The sequence below is a fragment of the Saccoglossus kowalevskii genome, chromosome 5 (assembly GCF_978046115.1).
Source record: "Saccoglossus kowalevskii chromosome 5, keSacKowa6.1, whole genome shotgun sequence".
NCBI classification, from domain to species: Eukaryota; Metazoa; Hemichordata; class Enteropneusta; family Harrimaniidae; genus Saccoglossus; species Saccoglossus kowalevskii.
In genome coordinates, this window is record NC_140645.1 from 6,761,322 (window position 1) to 6,777,845 (window position 16,524).

Genomic DNA, 16,524 nt, shown 5'->3' on the forward strand with positions numbered 1-16,524 from the left:
GGAACACTTTCACCCAGTGCAGCCATACTGGAACACTTTCACACAGTGCAGCCATACTGGAACACCTTCACCCAGTGCAGCCATACTGGAACACTTTCACCCAGTGCAGCCATATTGGAACACTTTCACACAGTGCAGCCATACTGGAACACTTTCACACAGTGCAGCCATACTGGAACACCTTCACCCAGTGCAGCCATACTGGAACACTTTCACCCAGTGCAGCCATAATGGTACACTTTCACACAGTGCAGCCATACTGGAACACTTTCACACAGTGCAGCCATACTGGAACACTTTTACCCAGTGCAGCCATACTGGAACACTTTCACCCAGTGCAGCCATACTGGAACACTTTCACCCAGTGCAGCCATACTGGAACACTTTCACACAGTGCAGCCATACTGGAACACCTTCACCCAGTGCAGCCATACTGGAACACTTTCACCCAGTGCAGCCATACTGGAACACTTTCACACAGTGCAGCCATACTGGAACACTTTCACACAGTGCAGCCATACTGGAACACTTTCACACAGTGCAGCCATACTGGAACACCTTCACCCAGTGCAGCCATACTGGAACACTTTCACCCAGTGCAGCCATAATGGTACACTTTCACACAGTGCAGCCATACTGGAACACTTTCACACAGTGCAGCCATACTGGAACACCTTCACCCAGTGCAGCCATACTGGAACACTTTCACACAGTGCAGCCATAGTGGAACACCTTCACCCAGTGCAGCCATACTGGAACATTTTCACCCAGTGCAGCCATACTGGAACACTTTCACCCAGTGCAGCCATACTGGAACACTTTCACCCAGTGCAGCCATACTATGCTGGAACATTTTCACCCAGTGCAGCCATACTGGAACACTTTCACCTAGTGCAGCCATACTGGAACACTTTCACCCAGTGCAGCCATACTATGCTGGAACACTTTCACCCAGTGCAGCCATACTGGAACACTTTCACCCAGTGCAGCCATACTATGCTGGAACACTTTCACCCAGTGCAGCCATACTGGAACACTTTCACCCAGTGCAGCCATACTATGCTGGAACACTTTCACCCAGTGCAGCCATACTATGCTGGAACACTTTCATCCAGTGCAGCCATACTGGAACACTTTCACCATGTGCAGCCATACTATGCTGGAACACTTTCACCCAGTGCAGCCATACTGGAACACTTTCACCATGTGCAGCCATACTATGCTGGAACACTTTCACCCAGTGCAGCCATACTATGCTGGAACACTTTCACCCAGTGCAGCCATACTGGAACACTTTCACCCAGTGCAGCCATACTATGCTGGAACACTTTCACCCAGTGCAGCCATACTATGCTGGAACACTTTCACCCAGTGCAGCCATACTGGAACACTTTCACCCAGTGCAGCCATACTGGAACACTTTCACCCAGTGCAGCCATACTATGCTGGAACACTTTCACCCAGTGCAGCCATACTATGCTGGAACACTTTCACCCAGTGCAGCCATACTGGAACACTTTCACCCAGTGCAGCCATACTATGCTGGAACACTTTCACCCAGTGCAGCCATACTGGAACACTTTCACCCAGTGCAGCCATACTATGCTGGAACACTTTCACCCAGTGCAGCCATACTATGCTGGAACACTTTCACCCAGTGCAGCCATACTATGCTGGAACACTTTCACCATGTGCAGCCATACTGTTTATAAGTTGTATTTGTCTTTATATAGCCTCCAGCAGTGACCATTAATTCTCCCATTTCTGTCACAGATATCCAGTTCTAGAGATGTTCTAAGAGGTTTATTTATTTATTTGATTTATTCAATGTTGGATGTTGTAATAAGTGAAGGTACCGGTAAGTAGGTTTCCCTGTACTTCAATAAATCTAATGCCAAGTGACTCTAGAGACTTTACCATAATATTTTAAGTGTACTGACATAAGGAGACTGTATGCTCAGAAATCTGATCCACTAAAACAAAACCTTTGGAGATCTATCAGGAGATTACTGGGATTCAGTGAGAAGGCAGTGTAAGTTTTCAGTGTATCACTGCAGTGTATTTACAGTAAAACCTTTTGGGAAGGTGGTTGACTATATAACATTTTGGGAGAGTGGGTGACTATAATATAATAAAATGATTTTCTCAATAATTGATTTTGTTATGTTTTGAATAACATAATTACATAATCACCTGTGTACACGACAGACGGCTATAGCGTGTCATTGTTTACAAACAAATGTCTACCCATGAGTCTTTACATTTTTAGCATGCATTGTTGTTGTTTGGGACTCAATTCTTGCATGCTTTAAATGTTCATCTTATGAATAGACTTTTCAAAGTATTCTGTAAATTTATGTCAATGTATACAAATGATTTTCAAATAGTCATCAGTGTGTTTTAGTGGCATTGTGGGAAGATTATTCTAATTACCGGTAATACAGATTCTTTCTTACATGGCATTTATTATATCAGATTCTTCTATATATGGCATTTGTATTATCAGATCTCTCCATATATGGCATTTGTCTGATCAGATCTCTCCATATATGGCATTTGTCTGATCAGATCTCTCCATAGATGGCATTTGTCTGATCAGATTCTTCCTTATATGGCATTTGTCTGATCAGATCTCTCCATATATTGCATTTGTCTGATCAGATCTCTCCATAGATGGCATTTGTCTGATCAGATTCTTCCTTATATGGTATTTGTCTGATCAGATCTCTCCATAGATGGCATTTGTCTGATCAGATTCTTCCTTATATGGCATTTGTCTTATCAGATCTCTCCATAGATGGTATTTGTTCAGAGTTTATGCAAAGTACTTCCAAATACACTATTTAAAAAGCAGTTAAAGAGAATTGTTTAAAAAATACAAAGTAGCGTGCATGGATTGCTTGCAGTCAGACTGCTTAGTTAGGTTAGGACCAGATTTCCCAAGAGGTTAAATCCACAGGAAGCGTAATAGGAAATCAGACACCATTTGGTTTGCTAAATTTGTGTGGTTGTTAATCACATTGGACTTTTTCCACCTCTGCATTGGAGCATTAGATGGCTACCTCATTCCAACACTTCTATTGATGGCTGCCTCTATCCCATCAGGCTGGGTGGAACTACCTCAATTAATGCTGGATTTCCAAGCATTGTTTTGCAATATCTTATATTTCATTGGTCTATCCAGGAGACCAGTTACTAGTAATTTAATAGTTAATGAAGGCATGCTGGACATATTTATTGTTTAACGTGCTAAGAATTTGTTACCCAAATTATATAGTCTTTATTTTTGTCAGTTTGAGTCAAATTAAAATTTTGCACTACTGAGTCTGTTACTGTAAATGCAATAATTATTTGCTGGTTCTTAATTTTGCTATTTTGTTATATAACAATAGAACCCATTGTGTGGGAATTGTTATGAAGTTCAAGTTCAGGAATGGAAGAATAAACCGCGTATGGACTGCAATAAATGACTTTATTGAACGAACCATGAACAAACAAAACAAACCCAAAACGAACTGAAGAAGAGACATTTCGTCTACTATTTATATTCTCAAAGTAAATATTGGCCTTGTTCATGAATGGTTACAATGAATATGGCCTTGTACATGATTGGTGAAAATATAAAGGAGCTGATTGGTTTGAAATTAAAACAATCTCATTGGCTGGCTAAATCTCAGTCAGAATCCTAAATTGTAATCAAGCTCAATTTTCCGCCACATTGTTCCGCTGTCAAGTTTGTGAACTTAAAACCCAGTGAAATTGCTCAAAGCATTAAAATGGTTGAATTTTTGCACATGACATTTCCAGCTCTAGAAAAACAACTACCGGGTACCTTCCGATTTAGGATTTATAGAATTTTTTTAAACTGGCCAAAATGCCAAAATGTTGTATCCCACTACAAATTTCACGATCGGCAAATGCTGTCCTCACGAACACAGATAAATCTTTAAATCGTACACATTCTTAACAATACAAATTAAATAGTTTACAGCATAAAATATAAATATTATTAAAACAAAATTTTGCTACTTGAACCCTTTTGGCGGCATTAACGTCATAACCACGTTTATAATTGCTTCTTTTCCAGAAAGACAGATTTTAGCTGGGACAAGTAAATGTACAAATATTTACTTACTGACTGGGGGTAGTCCCAAATTGCTAGTGACCAGAAAATTTTTAAGATATAAATAACAATAACAATTTTATTTCAAATGATAAGTTGTAATTTATCTTAGGAACAGATACATGAACATCATCAATTGGGACATGTACTAGCTTTAATCCACCAGCCAGTCCAATCCCCAGTCTGGATATCCTGTTGGGACATGTACTAGCTTTAATCCACCAGCCAGTCCAATCCCCAGTCTGGATATCCTGTTGGGACATGTACTAGCTTTAATCCACCAGCCAGTCCAATCCCCAGTCTGGATATCCTGTTGGGACATGTACTAGCTTTAATCCACCAGCCAGTCCAATCCCCAGTCTGGATATCCTGTTGGGACATGTACTAGCTTTAATCCACCAGCCAGTCCAATCCCCAGTCTGGATATCCTGTTGGGACATGTACTAGCTTTAATCCACCAGCCAGTCCAATCCCCAGTCTGGATATCCTGTTGGGACATGTACTAGCTTTAATCCACCAGCCAGTCCAATCCCCAGTCTGGATATCCTGTTGGGACATGTACTAGCTTTAATCCACCAGCCAGTCCAATCCCCAGTCTGGATATCCTGTTGGGACATGTACTAGCTTTAATCCACCAGCCAGTCCAATCCCCAGTCTGGATATCCTGTTGGGACATGTACTAGCTTTAATCCACCAGCCAGTCCAATCCCCAGTCTGGATATCCTGTTGGGACATGTACTAGCTTTAATCCACCAGCCAGTCCAATCCCCAGTCTGGATATCCTGTTGGGACATGTACTAGCTTTAATCCACCAGCCAGTCCAATCCCCAGTCTGGATATCCTGTTGGGACATGTACTAGCTTTAATCCACCAGCCAGTCCAATCCCCAGTCTGGATATCCTGTTGGGACATGTACTAGCTTTAATCCACCAGCCAGTCCAATCCCCAGTATGGATATCCTGTTGGGACATGTACTAGCTTTAATCCACCAGCCAGTCCAATCCCCAGTCTGGATATCCTGTTGGGACATGTACTAGCTTTAATCCACCAGCCAGTCCAATCCCCAGTATGGATATCCTATCAAACTAGCTAGCTTGTTATTTTAGCTAATTTAGCTAATCCACAATTTCACTGATTCAAGATTTTTGTAACTTAAAAGAAAGTGTACTTCACAATTGAGATTGTTGGCACTTATATGAATTAAAATGCTGTTAATTCTTGCATTGACTCTAATTTGCTAAAACTGTTTGTAGCTAGTTTTTCTATGTTACATGTAAGTTGAAAACCTAGTCGCTATTGTGCGGAATAAACAGTTCATTGACTACAGAATTATTTTCCATTAGTTCTGTAAACTGATGTTTTTTTTGATATGGCCAAGTCACATGACCTGTGTTGCCATGGCGCACCATGTCCAGTCTGACATGCTGTGATAATGGTTATTTGAAAACTCACATGATTTAAACACTGATAAAATCGATGTAAACTATTTCCCATGATTGCAGTTTTGCCAGTCGTTGAAGTACATGTCTTCAGTTTTCCCCATGTGATGCGAGTATTATGTTTAACCACTGTACTTTCAAGGTATTGTATTGTGTTGTTTCGTAAATTACAGTTTTATCATTTCATGACAATCTTGGGTGCCATATGCTAAGACACTTTTCTATTCTCCAGACTGGTTTCTGCCAATACTTTGTCAGTCAACATTTTCTTTCTCCTGACTGCCTCCAACGAACACTTCACCAGTCGTTTTACAGTCAATGTTGATATACATGTACATTTAGGTATAGCTAAAACAAGTCACTTTTGGCTCTAATTTCACAATGTGAAATATTTAAAAAATGGTAATCATTTTAAAAACATGTAATCCATTTATACAGTGTACATGTATAATATATGTTACAGTAATTTTATTTTGCTTTGTTAATCAGATAAATTGTTCATAATGGCTAGACCAGAGGGACTTGTCCCATTATGTCCGGATACGCTTTTGGTTTTGTGTAATATTAAAGCTTGGTTATTACCAGAGGCCAAATGAGAGATGTGTACATGTATACATTTAGATGTGTAACTAGATTATTTGGTGTTGTACATGTATGTTTGCATCGGTTTGACTCTCGCAAGCAGAAGATGATCACTTTAATTAACCTAATGTTTAGCCTGCCAGGTATTCTATCTTGTTTCTCTGGTATTAATCAGAATTTCCTATAATAGAAGCCGAGTCAGGGTTCCCTCTTTTCATCACAAATTCAGAAAATAGTTCATAGTCTACAACTTTCCTCAGAAGAATGGGATGAAAATAGCTAAATTTTTTGAGTAAAATCTGAAAATTTACTTAAATTTTGTCTGTTGGCTCCAAAATTAGGGTACATTTCAAGAAATATTGAATAATACATGTATAAGAAAAAAAGTGCAAAAAAAAATTTGCTGAGAATTCTGTTGGTGAAATAGCTAAACATTCAGTCTCTGATATATTCTCACTATTCTTTGCATCACTTTTTTTTTTATTTGATCACATTAACCTCTAATTTTATGAATCTATTTTGAAGGTTTTAGTTTTCTTCTGTATGAGGATTCATCACAGAAATGTTTTCTTAATATATGTTTGAGATTTACTTAACAGGAGTTTTATATAATGGGAGCCCTGGTGTCTACAAGGTCTGTTAGTTGTGCCCCCTCATGTGACTTGGGTATAGTATACTTTTGTTTTTAGTGGAGCGGGGCATTACCGGTAGCTTATTCAATGTGTTGTACACTAGTTCATTCAATGTGTTGTACACTAGTTAAGTCATGTGTTGTACACTAGTTCAGTCAATGTGTTGTACACTAGTTCAGTCAATGTGTTGTACACTAGTTCAGTCAATGTGTTGTACACTAGCTCAGTCAATGTGTTGTACACTAGCTCAGTCAATGTGTTGTACACTAGCTCAGTCAATGTGTTGTACACTAGTTCAGTCAATGTGTTGTACACTAGTTCAGTCAATGTGTTGTACACTAGTTCAGTCAATGTGTTGTACACTAGTTCAGTCAATGTGTTGTACACTAGTTAAGTCAATGTATTGTACACTAGTTCAGTCAATGTGTTGTACACTAGTTCAGTCAATGTGTTGTACACTAGCTCAGTCAATGTGTTGTACACTAGTTCAGTCAATGTGTTGTACACTAGTTCAGTCAATGTGTTGTACACTAGTTCAGTCAATGTGTTGTACACTAGTTCAGTCAATGTGTTGTACACTAGCTCAGTCAATGTGTTGTACACTAGTTCAGTCAATGTGTTAAAAACCAGCTCAGTCAATGTGTTGTACACTAGTTCAGTCAATGTGTTGTACACTAGTTCAGTCAATGTGTTGTACACTAGTTAAGTCAATGTGTTGTACACTAGCTCAGTCAATGTGTTGTACACTAGCTCAGTCAATGTGTTGTACACTAGTTAAGTCATGTGTTGTACACTAGCTCAGTCAATGTGTTGTACACTAGTTCAGTCAATGTGTTGTACACTAGTTCAGTCAATGTGTTGTACACTAGTTCAGTCAATGTGTGTTGTACACTAGCTCAGTCAATGTGTTGTACACTAGTTCAGTCAATGTGTTGTACACTAGTTCAGTCAATGTGTTGTACACTAGCTCAGTCAATGTGTTGTACACTAGTTCAGTCAATGTGTTGTACACTAGCTCAGTCAATGTGTTGTACACTAGTTCAGTCAATGTGTTGTACACTAGCTTAGTCAATGTGTTGTACACTAGTTCAGTCAATGTGTTGTACACTAGCTCAGTCAATGTGTTGTACACTAGCTCAGTCAATGTGTTAAAAACCAGCTCAGTCAATGTGTTGTACACTAGTTCAGTCAATGTGTTGTACACTAGTTCAGTCAATGTGTTGTACATTAGTTCAGTCAATGTGTTGTACACTAGTTCAGTCAATGTGTTGTACACTAGTTCACTCAATGTGTTGTACACTAGTTCACTCAATGTGTTGTACACTAGTTCAGTCAATGTGTTGTACACTAGTTCAGTCAATGTGTTGTACACTAGCTCAGTCAATGTGTTGTACACCAGCTCAATGTGTTGTACACTAGTCAGTCAATGTGTTGTACACTAGTTAAGTCAATGTGTTGTACACTAGTTCAGTCAATGTGTTGTACACTAGTCAGTCAATGTGTTGTACACTTTCTCATTTAATGTGTTGTACACTAGTTCAGTCAATGTGCTGTATGTTATCTCAGTCAGTATGTTGTACACTAGTTCAGTCAATGTGTTGTACCCTAGTTCAGTCAATGTGTTGTACCCTAGTTCAGTCAATGTGTTGTACACTAGTTCAGTCAATGTGTTGTACACTAGTTCACTCAATGTGTTGTACACTAGTTCAGTCAATGTGTTGTACACTAGTTCAGTCAATGTGTTGTACACTAGCTCAGTCAATGTGTTGTACACCAGCTCAATGTGTTGTACACTAGTCAGTCAATGTGTTGTACACTAGTTAAGTCAATGTATTGTACACTAGTTCAGTCAATGTGTTGTACACTAGTTCAGTCAATGTGTTGTACACTAGTCAGTCAATGTGTTGTACACTTTCTCATTTAATGTGTTGTACACTAGTTCAGTCAATGTGCTGTATGTTATCTCAGTCAGTATGTTGTACACTAGTTCAGTCAATGTGTTGTACCCTAGTTCAGTCAATGTGTTGTACACTTGCTCATTCAATGCGTTGTATGCTATATCAGTCAATGTGTTGGTTGCTTAATGTATTTATTCTATCACATGACTATTCTTAGTTTGTGTTCTAAGTTAATATTGCATACGAATATAGTTTGATATCAGAGGTATATATAAAGACTCTATCACCAGTCTTAAACTGTTACACAGCGAGTAATGTTCAGTCTAATCCTGTATGTACATTGTATGCACAAAGACCCCATCCGATTTGTCATCGCCAGGCGCAGCTAAAATACAATTGGGTCAGCTTTACATAGGTGGACAGACATGTACGAATAGTGTTGTTGTATTGTTGGTCGCTGTTGTTGACGGCCTTTCCAGTGTAATGAATATAATTTAAAGGTGAAGATGTCATTTAGACTGTATGTTTCTGTGTTTGTTTCATTGCTTACCATTGTGTGTAAATGGGCTAGGTCAGGGGGAGTGTTTGGGTTCTGTCGTCGACGTCATGTTTCTTGATTGAAATTGACAGTGTCAGTGTGTGTATTGTTGCTTTCATGTAGCTGGGAGTTTGTCAATATAGAAACGGTACACAGTGCCTGTGATTACCCACAATCCTGTATGGTTTTCACTAACATATATTGGTTGGTAACAGTTTGGTAAATGTCACCAGTGCAGCTGTAGATATGTTTCATGCATTTTAAAAATACACTTTTCTTTTTTTTTAAATTGTTTCTTTTTTTTCCCCTCCAAATTGCTGAGTAGTTTGCTAAAGTAGTAGTTTTTATGTCAGCACTTAATTTATAATCATAAATTTACTACAGAATTCTTAGATAACTAAGGAAGTCTTAGCACCTGGTTGTGTCTTTGAATATGTGAAACATGTCATTTTAGCTAGCATGTTATTTTAGCTAATTTAGCTAATCGGTAATTTCGCTAATTCAAGCTGTCACTAATTTAAAATAAAGTATATTCTCACAATGAGATTGTTGGCACTTTAGCTAAATTATGATTCAGTTAATTCATGCATGGAGTCAAATTCGCTAAAATGGTATGTATCGGGGGTAAACATGTTTTACAGTATGCAATATATGGACAAAAAAATATACATATTAGCGGCCAGGTGATGAAGTCAAATACATAAGTTGGTGATTTTAATTCCAAAAGATTAGCAGCATTGTTAATACCTCTCCTATATTGTCTTTTGCCTGAATTTGACAGTTTGATGAGGCATATTATTTTGAAAATATAATAAATCCAGTCCATTGGCACGAATCAGGGAAAATTCTGGGTAATTTATAGTGCTGTGTAGTAGTACTGTAATGATTTTATATTGGTCAGCTATTGTACCATAGCATGGTTAATTTTTACCTTGCCCGTACCATCAAAGTTGGAAGGGAAAGGTATATTAAGGGAAAAATTTTGTCAGGCGTTGTCGTTGTTGTTGTTGTCGTCGTCATCGTCGTCGTTAATAATTGTTATTGTGTGCATAATAACTTTACTAATTCTATTCCAAACTTTATCAAACTTCGTCACCTTATTCATCAGTATAAAGTCTTCCCTGAGTTTGAACAACAGATGTCCTGTATGAAAATATCATGCAAAAATTGAGAAAATCTGATAAAATATTTTGACTGTTTCTACTTGACTGATCACTGGTGATACACATCAAAGGTCACTGATCTCAGTGGAAATATGCATTGTTGTATGTGTTCAATGAAGCAAATGATTTATCTTGTAATAATATTCTTGGTAATGTATCTCAGAATCCCATACTGGGTTTCAAAACCAACTCATGGAGAGATTGCACAGTCTAATACACATTTGCAAACCTACCAATAAAATCTTTACAGAAAACAAGATGTCAGAAAATCAATATAAGCACTCCTATGAACTGGGTGCCTAACTTTGATCAAGATCTGAAGCTAATAGAAAATCTGTTTAGTTCAAAGTTATCAAATCAAAAACAATACATAAAAAATACATTAAAAGCAAAACATTTCATCCACATTTTAAAAAGAAAATTATTCTAAAATATATGTATTCTGTATTTGACAAACAGTTCATTCGACAAATGAAAACTCACAGGAATATGTTTCAGCTATTAGAACAGAATGATAGAGTTTTTATAATACTAGTTTAAAAAACGCACTTCAAAGATTGCAGTGTTTGAAGATGTAGATTCTCAGGAGGCAACAGTACTGTTGACTTCTCCCTCCACTGGACACCCACTAACTATTTAAGTTGATTTGCATACAAAGCAGAGCTTGCAACATGATAGCTATTCATAAAGGGTGTTTTTTTTACTTTTCATATAATACAGTAGTCACACAATGAGGCAGTTCATATTTGTCTCAGTAAATCATTAATTTTTGACAGACATCTGTACAAAATACTTGGACTAAAGCCAGCTAAAATTTTCTGTTATCTTGCATGTTTTATGAATCTATTCACATCTAAATGCAGGGGGGGGGGGGGTATTGAAGACAAGTAATCTGGCTTTGTTAAATAAGTTGGGTTAAAAATTTTATCTGACAAAACCTTCTTTGTGTCTATATGTGGATGGAACAAAAATTGAACATATCATAGCACACAGGTCCCTATCGTCTCACTGACAACATGTAAAAAGTGAGTTAATTTCATCCCCATATTATGGTCATCACATTTTTTAACAAAAGTTGAGTGTCCATGTTACTGTTTTGTCCTAAAACTAACAATTTTTAATCTGCTTTTCACATAAAACTTGAGTCAAACATCATAAAAATGATGATTTTTGAACTATTTCTCACTGGTTTTTATGGAAAATTTTGGTCTATCACATATAGTGACAAATTTATGTAGATATAAAATGGGTTTTCATGGTGTAATGAGTTATTAGGGAATTCTGATGAAGAATACTTTTAACTATGGAAGTTGTTAAAAAACTGGATTTTTTCACTGGTAAATATTGAAAAGTTGATGCAATGAAACAAAACATTGTGATGTTGCTACATGTATACATTTTTAAAGAGGTGCCCGCAAATGATTTTTTTATTATACTAATTTTGGAATATGACTTGAGTAATTACATCCATTCTTGTGCATCAAACACATGTTAACAGCCTTACCATCACCAGACTTTCTTGCCCAAATTTATCTGTACTTTTTGCCTAATTCTTCAATATTTCTGGAAATGAACCCTAATTTTGGAGCCAACAGACAAAATCTGAGTCAATTTAAAGTTTTTACTCCAACAAAATTTGGCTATGTTTGTCTGAAAGAAAGACTATTTTGCGAATTTGTGATGAAAAGAGGGAATGGGTGGGAAAAAGTTAATGTGATACTATGTGTGTTTTCAGTACAAGTTTTCTTGCATTAGCACAACAGTAGAGTATATGGTTTGAATTACTTCAAAGATGTTCTACAAATTCTAATGCTGTATATGCAGACATGTAATAGAAGGTAGTCATGGCAACATTTGACTATACATGTAGCAAGACTTACTGTAAAATAATTTATTTTCACTAAGAATTTAATTTTCGCAGAATGGATGATTCAGTGAAAATAAAATCTAGCATATATACAATCCCACGGTTGCTTTTACACCTAGATTTAAACAAAAACATAAACAAAAAGACAGTAAAAGTAAATGTTGAGTTAATGGGAAATAATCTTCAGTGCAGTATTTCTCAATATAAGCCTTATATTGTTCTCACATGACATAGAGGAGCCAATCAAAAGCAGAATGTGAGTGAAAATATTGATCTTATGTGTTGTCACATGATGAAGTAGAGCCAATCAAGTTATACTCATTAAGATTACCCAGAATTCCATTGGTGCTATCAAGACCCAAATGCTCTAATTATCTGAGTACACTCTCTGTATCACATTTATCTAAGTTTAATGAAATAATTGTTTCCATGGTGACCATTTCTGATCTTATCACCTCTAGAATTCCATTTCAGATTTCCGTACAACTCGTATGTATGAAGCCGTTGCAATGTCAATATCCTAAACTATAACGATTCAGGTCACAAACATGTACTGTTGCCATGGAAACTGTTTCGCAGAGTATCATTTGTGAAGCAGCGGATGAGTGTATATTGACAAGCTGAGTCTGAGTCAGCTGTGTGCACTCTAAGTAGCCTCCTTGAGTGGCGCAGCGATATAAAGCCATCGGGATAAGTCTTACATTTGTGTCTATTCATAACTGTATATGAGCAGTGCTCGGCTATTGTTGTGCATTGAGTTCAGGATTCACTTTTGTATTGAATGAATTAGACATGTGTTCTGTGTGTCCTTGCTTGGGGACAATCTAAAGTCTTTCCTTGTACACACTCTCAGCTCGTCTCCGCTATCTGCATATACCATCTCAGATCTCTCAGGTAGGAATCATTTTTTAACTGTTTTCCACGAAGTGTTCTGTCAGATTGTCAAGGCAGGCTGTTGACAGTTTTGTAATGTCATAGTCTCATAATAGCTGAACTGTTGAATAATGAAAAGAAGACAAAGTTCAACTGCAAGGGTGATTGTTTTGTAGTAGGCGTCATAGGGTTATAAAGCTTAATGGCTTTGAGTTTTATATTGTGTGTGTACAAACTTATTTAGCGCTAGATGCTAGCTGTGGTTTTGTCCAGTGTCGTTAATCGATTCAAACAACTCAACTCGTGACAGTCAACACGCAAGTATCTATTTCAATATTCAATGACCTATGAATAGGAAATCTGTATTAACCTCAAACTGTGTGCTAACTCTGTTTTGTTCCTGTTTCCACACTTGTTCAGTTGTGGCAACGCAGATATCCCCAAACTGCGTGCTAACTCTGTTTTGTTTTTGTTTCCACACTTGTTCAGTTGCGGCAACGCTGATATCCCCAAACTGCGTGCTAACTCTGTTTTGTTTTTGTTTCCACACTTCAGTCTTCAGTTTTGTTTTTTGTTCAGTTGTGACATCACTTTAGAAGCTACATAAATTATATAGCAAGACAGAACTCTTTTCTTAATTCAACAAACATTTAATTATTGCTTTCTTTTAACATTCATCATTTTAACATTTGAATTGATCAAATCATAAATAAGAGAGTTTTGGGATGTGTGTGCATGTGTGCGTGCCTGTGTGTGTGTGTGTGTGGGGGGGGGGTTCTAAAATTTTGTATAACACTCACATGAAATTTAAATTATGCAGCGAAAAGATCTATTTATTTTTTTAATAATGATTTTAAGTAAAATTCAGTGTTCTCACCCAACATGAGATATGAATCATTTGCCTTCATGTTTTAATTTTTTTGTCCCAGGTTTTTTACTCTCATGAAACAAATTGTGTCACAATAATGCAAGAAAATACAAGTGACAATTATAAGTGTAGAATAGATGGAATTCAAACATAAGTGTAGAATAGATGGAATTCAAACATAAGTGTAGAATAGATGGAATTCAAACATAAGTGTAGAATAGATGGAATTCAAACATAATAAACATTCCCACTATAAGGGAACTAAATACTTCATTTCTGTCACTAGTTCCATATGAATGGGTAATTGTCTCTTATTTCTAAACTAATGGAACAATTCTACCCCACTTATTTAATTCCTGGTCAGACCACTGGAAATCTCAAATAAGTCAGATTTTGTGAAACTAGTGAAAATATAAACTGTAGGCAATGATTATCATAGTTAACATTACAAGGTTTAACCAAGCATTGTAAATATGCTGAACTCTTAAATTAAAAAATGTTTGTTTTGGTGGTGTGTTCATTTCATAGCTTCAGATGAGTTTCCCCATGACTGGGCAAACACAGTTGTAATTTGACTTAAAGAGTAGAGCATTATTGCAGCTGTGAGTACAATGAGAGTTCAACATTGGGTGCCATTAATGTTACAGATCGTTAAGCTTTCGGTTCTCAAACTTTTTGTATGTATATATTCTGTTTTTTTCTGAAACTTTTTTTTACCAGAATTTCACACACAATCTAAATCATTTCATGCTTGGCTATCCATACCATTGATATTTTTAACTACCCTGCACTTCTGTTTTTACAGAACTCAGCTAGATCCCTGATTTCTGGTTTAACCAATCATGTTCTGAAATTTTGAATGTAACAATACGAATGGGAAATGGAGTGGGTATTATTATTAACACCAGTGATTGCAGGTTAATCTCACACACCTTTTTAACTTAAAAGGTGTCATCTATAACCCCTCTTTTCCCGATCCCTCCCTCCCTCCCTTCCTCCCTCTTTCCCCCTCCCTCTTTGTAGAAGTTTGCTTGGATGATACACGTTGCATTTTAACCAATCAGTGGATGTATAAGTTTTTGAATCCTTTCAGTGACTGCACACTGTGTTGTAATGTAAGTGTAGCCTTCTGGTACACATGTATCCTTGGGCTAGTATTAATGGGTTATACCATTTCATTATAGGGTTGTCAAGTACAATGAGAGGAGACATAAATATTTGTGCTAAAAACATGCAATGATAATGTCTACCAATATGTGTATCATTCTCGGGAATAAACATCTTGGCATTTTCACTGCTTGGCAACAATCACCGATTTATAAAAAAGGGCGTGAAATCTCAGAAAATTGCCCCTTAGACTAGTTAGAGTGGAACAAACTACATGTGCAACATACCTGGTATATCATTTTGGTTGTTCAGGACTGGCTCAAAGTTGTTGCCACTTCAGCTGTTTTCATCGGATCTTTGACCCATATTCTAAAGCAGCTGGCACAGAGTCATAGAAATACTTACAAATAAATAATACAGTATGTGCCAGCAACATAAAACATTCTGTGACATAGCTCCCCAAAGAATAGCACAATATTTAATAGTTGAAAACTCTCCCTCCTGTCAGAATGGAAGAATCTATAACCTTCAATGGTGACTTATGGTTTTCAGGTGTTAGAATTGAAGTTAATGACCCATTGCTGGTCTTTGTGTGTCTCCATGTTCTCATATAACTTAAGTGTATAGCCTTTTATTTGCAACACATGTCATCAATGACATACCCTGCAACAACTTGCAGAAATTTACAGCAGCTTAATTCCAGGCTTGTAAGGGCACCCCTTTTTCAAGGAAAAATTGCCTTAGTAAAGGGAATATATGTATTTTTAAGGGCACCAAAGCACACTCTTTGGGCATCGTGACACCAAGAATTCAAATCCCGCTTGATTCTGTGAATCCTAACTAATTCTCAGTTTTATTTCTGTTTTCAAAACGGTTCTTTCCATTGGCTGAGAACTTACAATGCTAATTTCACAGCTAACTATTCTCCAATCAAAGTAGCCCTTTTTCAGGGAGACCATGCAGTTATTACACATTGATATTCAGTTTTACTATTTACACACACTTCTCAGAGATTACAGATCTAGACCTCCGATGACTAATTTTACTTTTCCTGTGACTGGAGATTACTGGTGTTCATCCTGTTTGAAATATGTGATAATCCGTTAGATGGATTAATTGAGCTTTGATGAAGCCCCTTAATCTACACATTCTATTCCATCATTGAAACTGATCTATTTGTTGTTAGCCGACCTGTCAAGAATGAAATCTTGAAAGTAATCGTCAATGAGCATATGAGATTTTTTCTGCAGAGAAATTAGGCCTGAGTGATTCAATGACTGTCGGCATATGGAAACCCACTGGACGCTCTGGATAGCGTGTATCATTAATAATATTTACCATATTACATGTACACGTATAATGATGCTTGTATTTGTTTGAGGATCAGAGTCAACATGGCCATCTGGTGGCCATTTTAATGTTGAAAAATCATCA

The 16,524-nt window shown here is 37.1% G+C and overlaps 1 protein-coding gene across 1 annotated transcript in view; it reads left to right on the top strand.

Moving 5' to 3' along the window:
* LOC100370092 (cell adhesion molecule-related/down-regulated by oncogenes-like) overlaps positions 1 to 16,524 on the top strand; it is a 196,171-nt gene that overhangs the window by 16,530 nt on the left and 163,117 nt on the right. Inside the window, exon 2 of the mRNA XM_085499096.1 lies at positions 1,774 to 1,858. The gene's annotated coding sequence lies outside the window, so the exon portion shown is untranslated. The remainder of the gene's footprint in view (positions 1 to 1,773; positions 1,859 to 16,524) is intronic.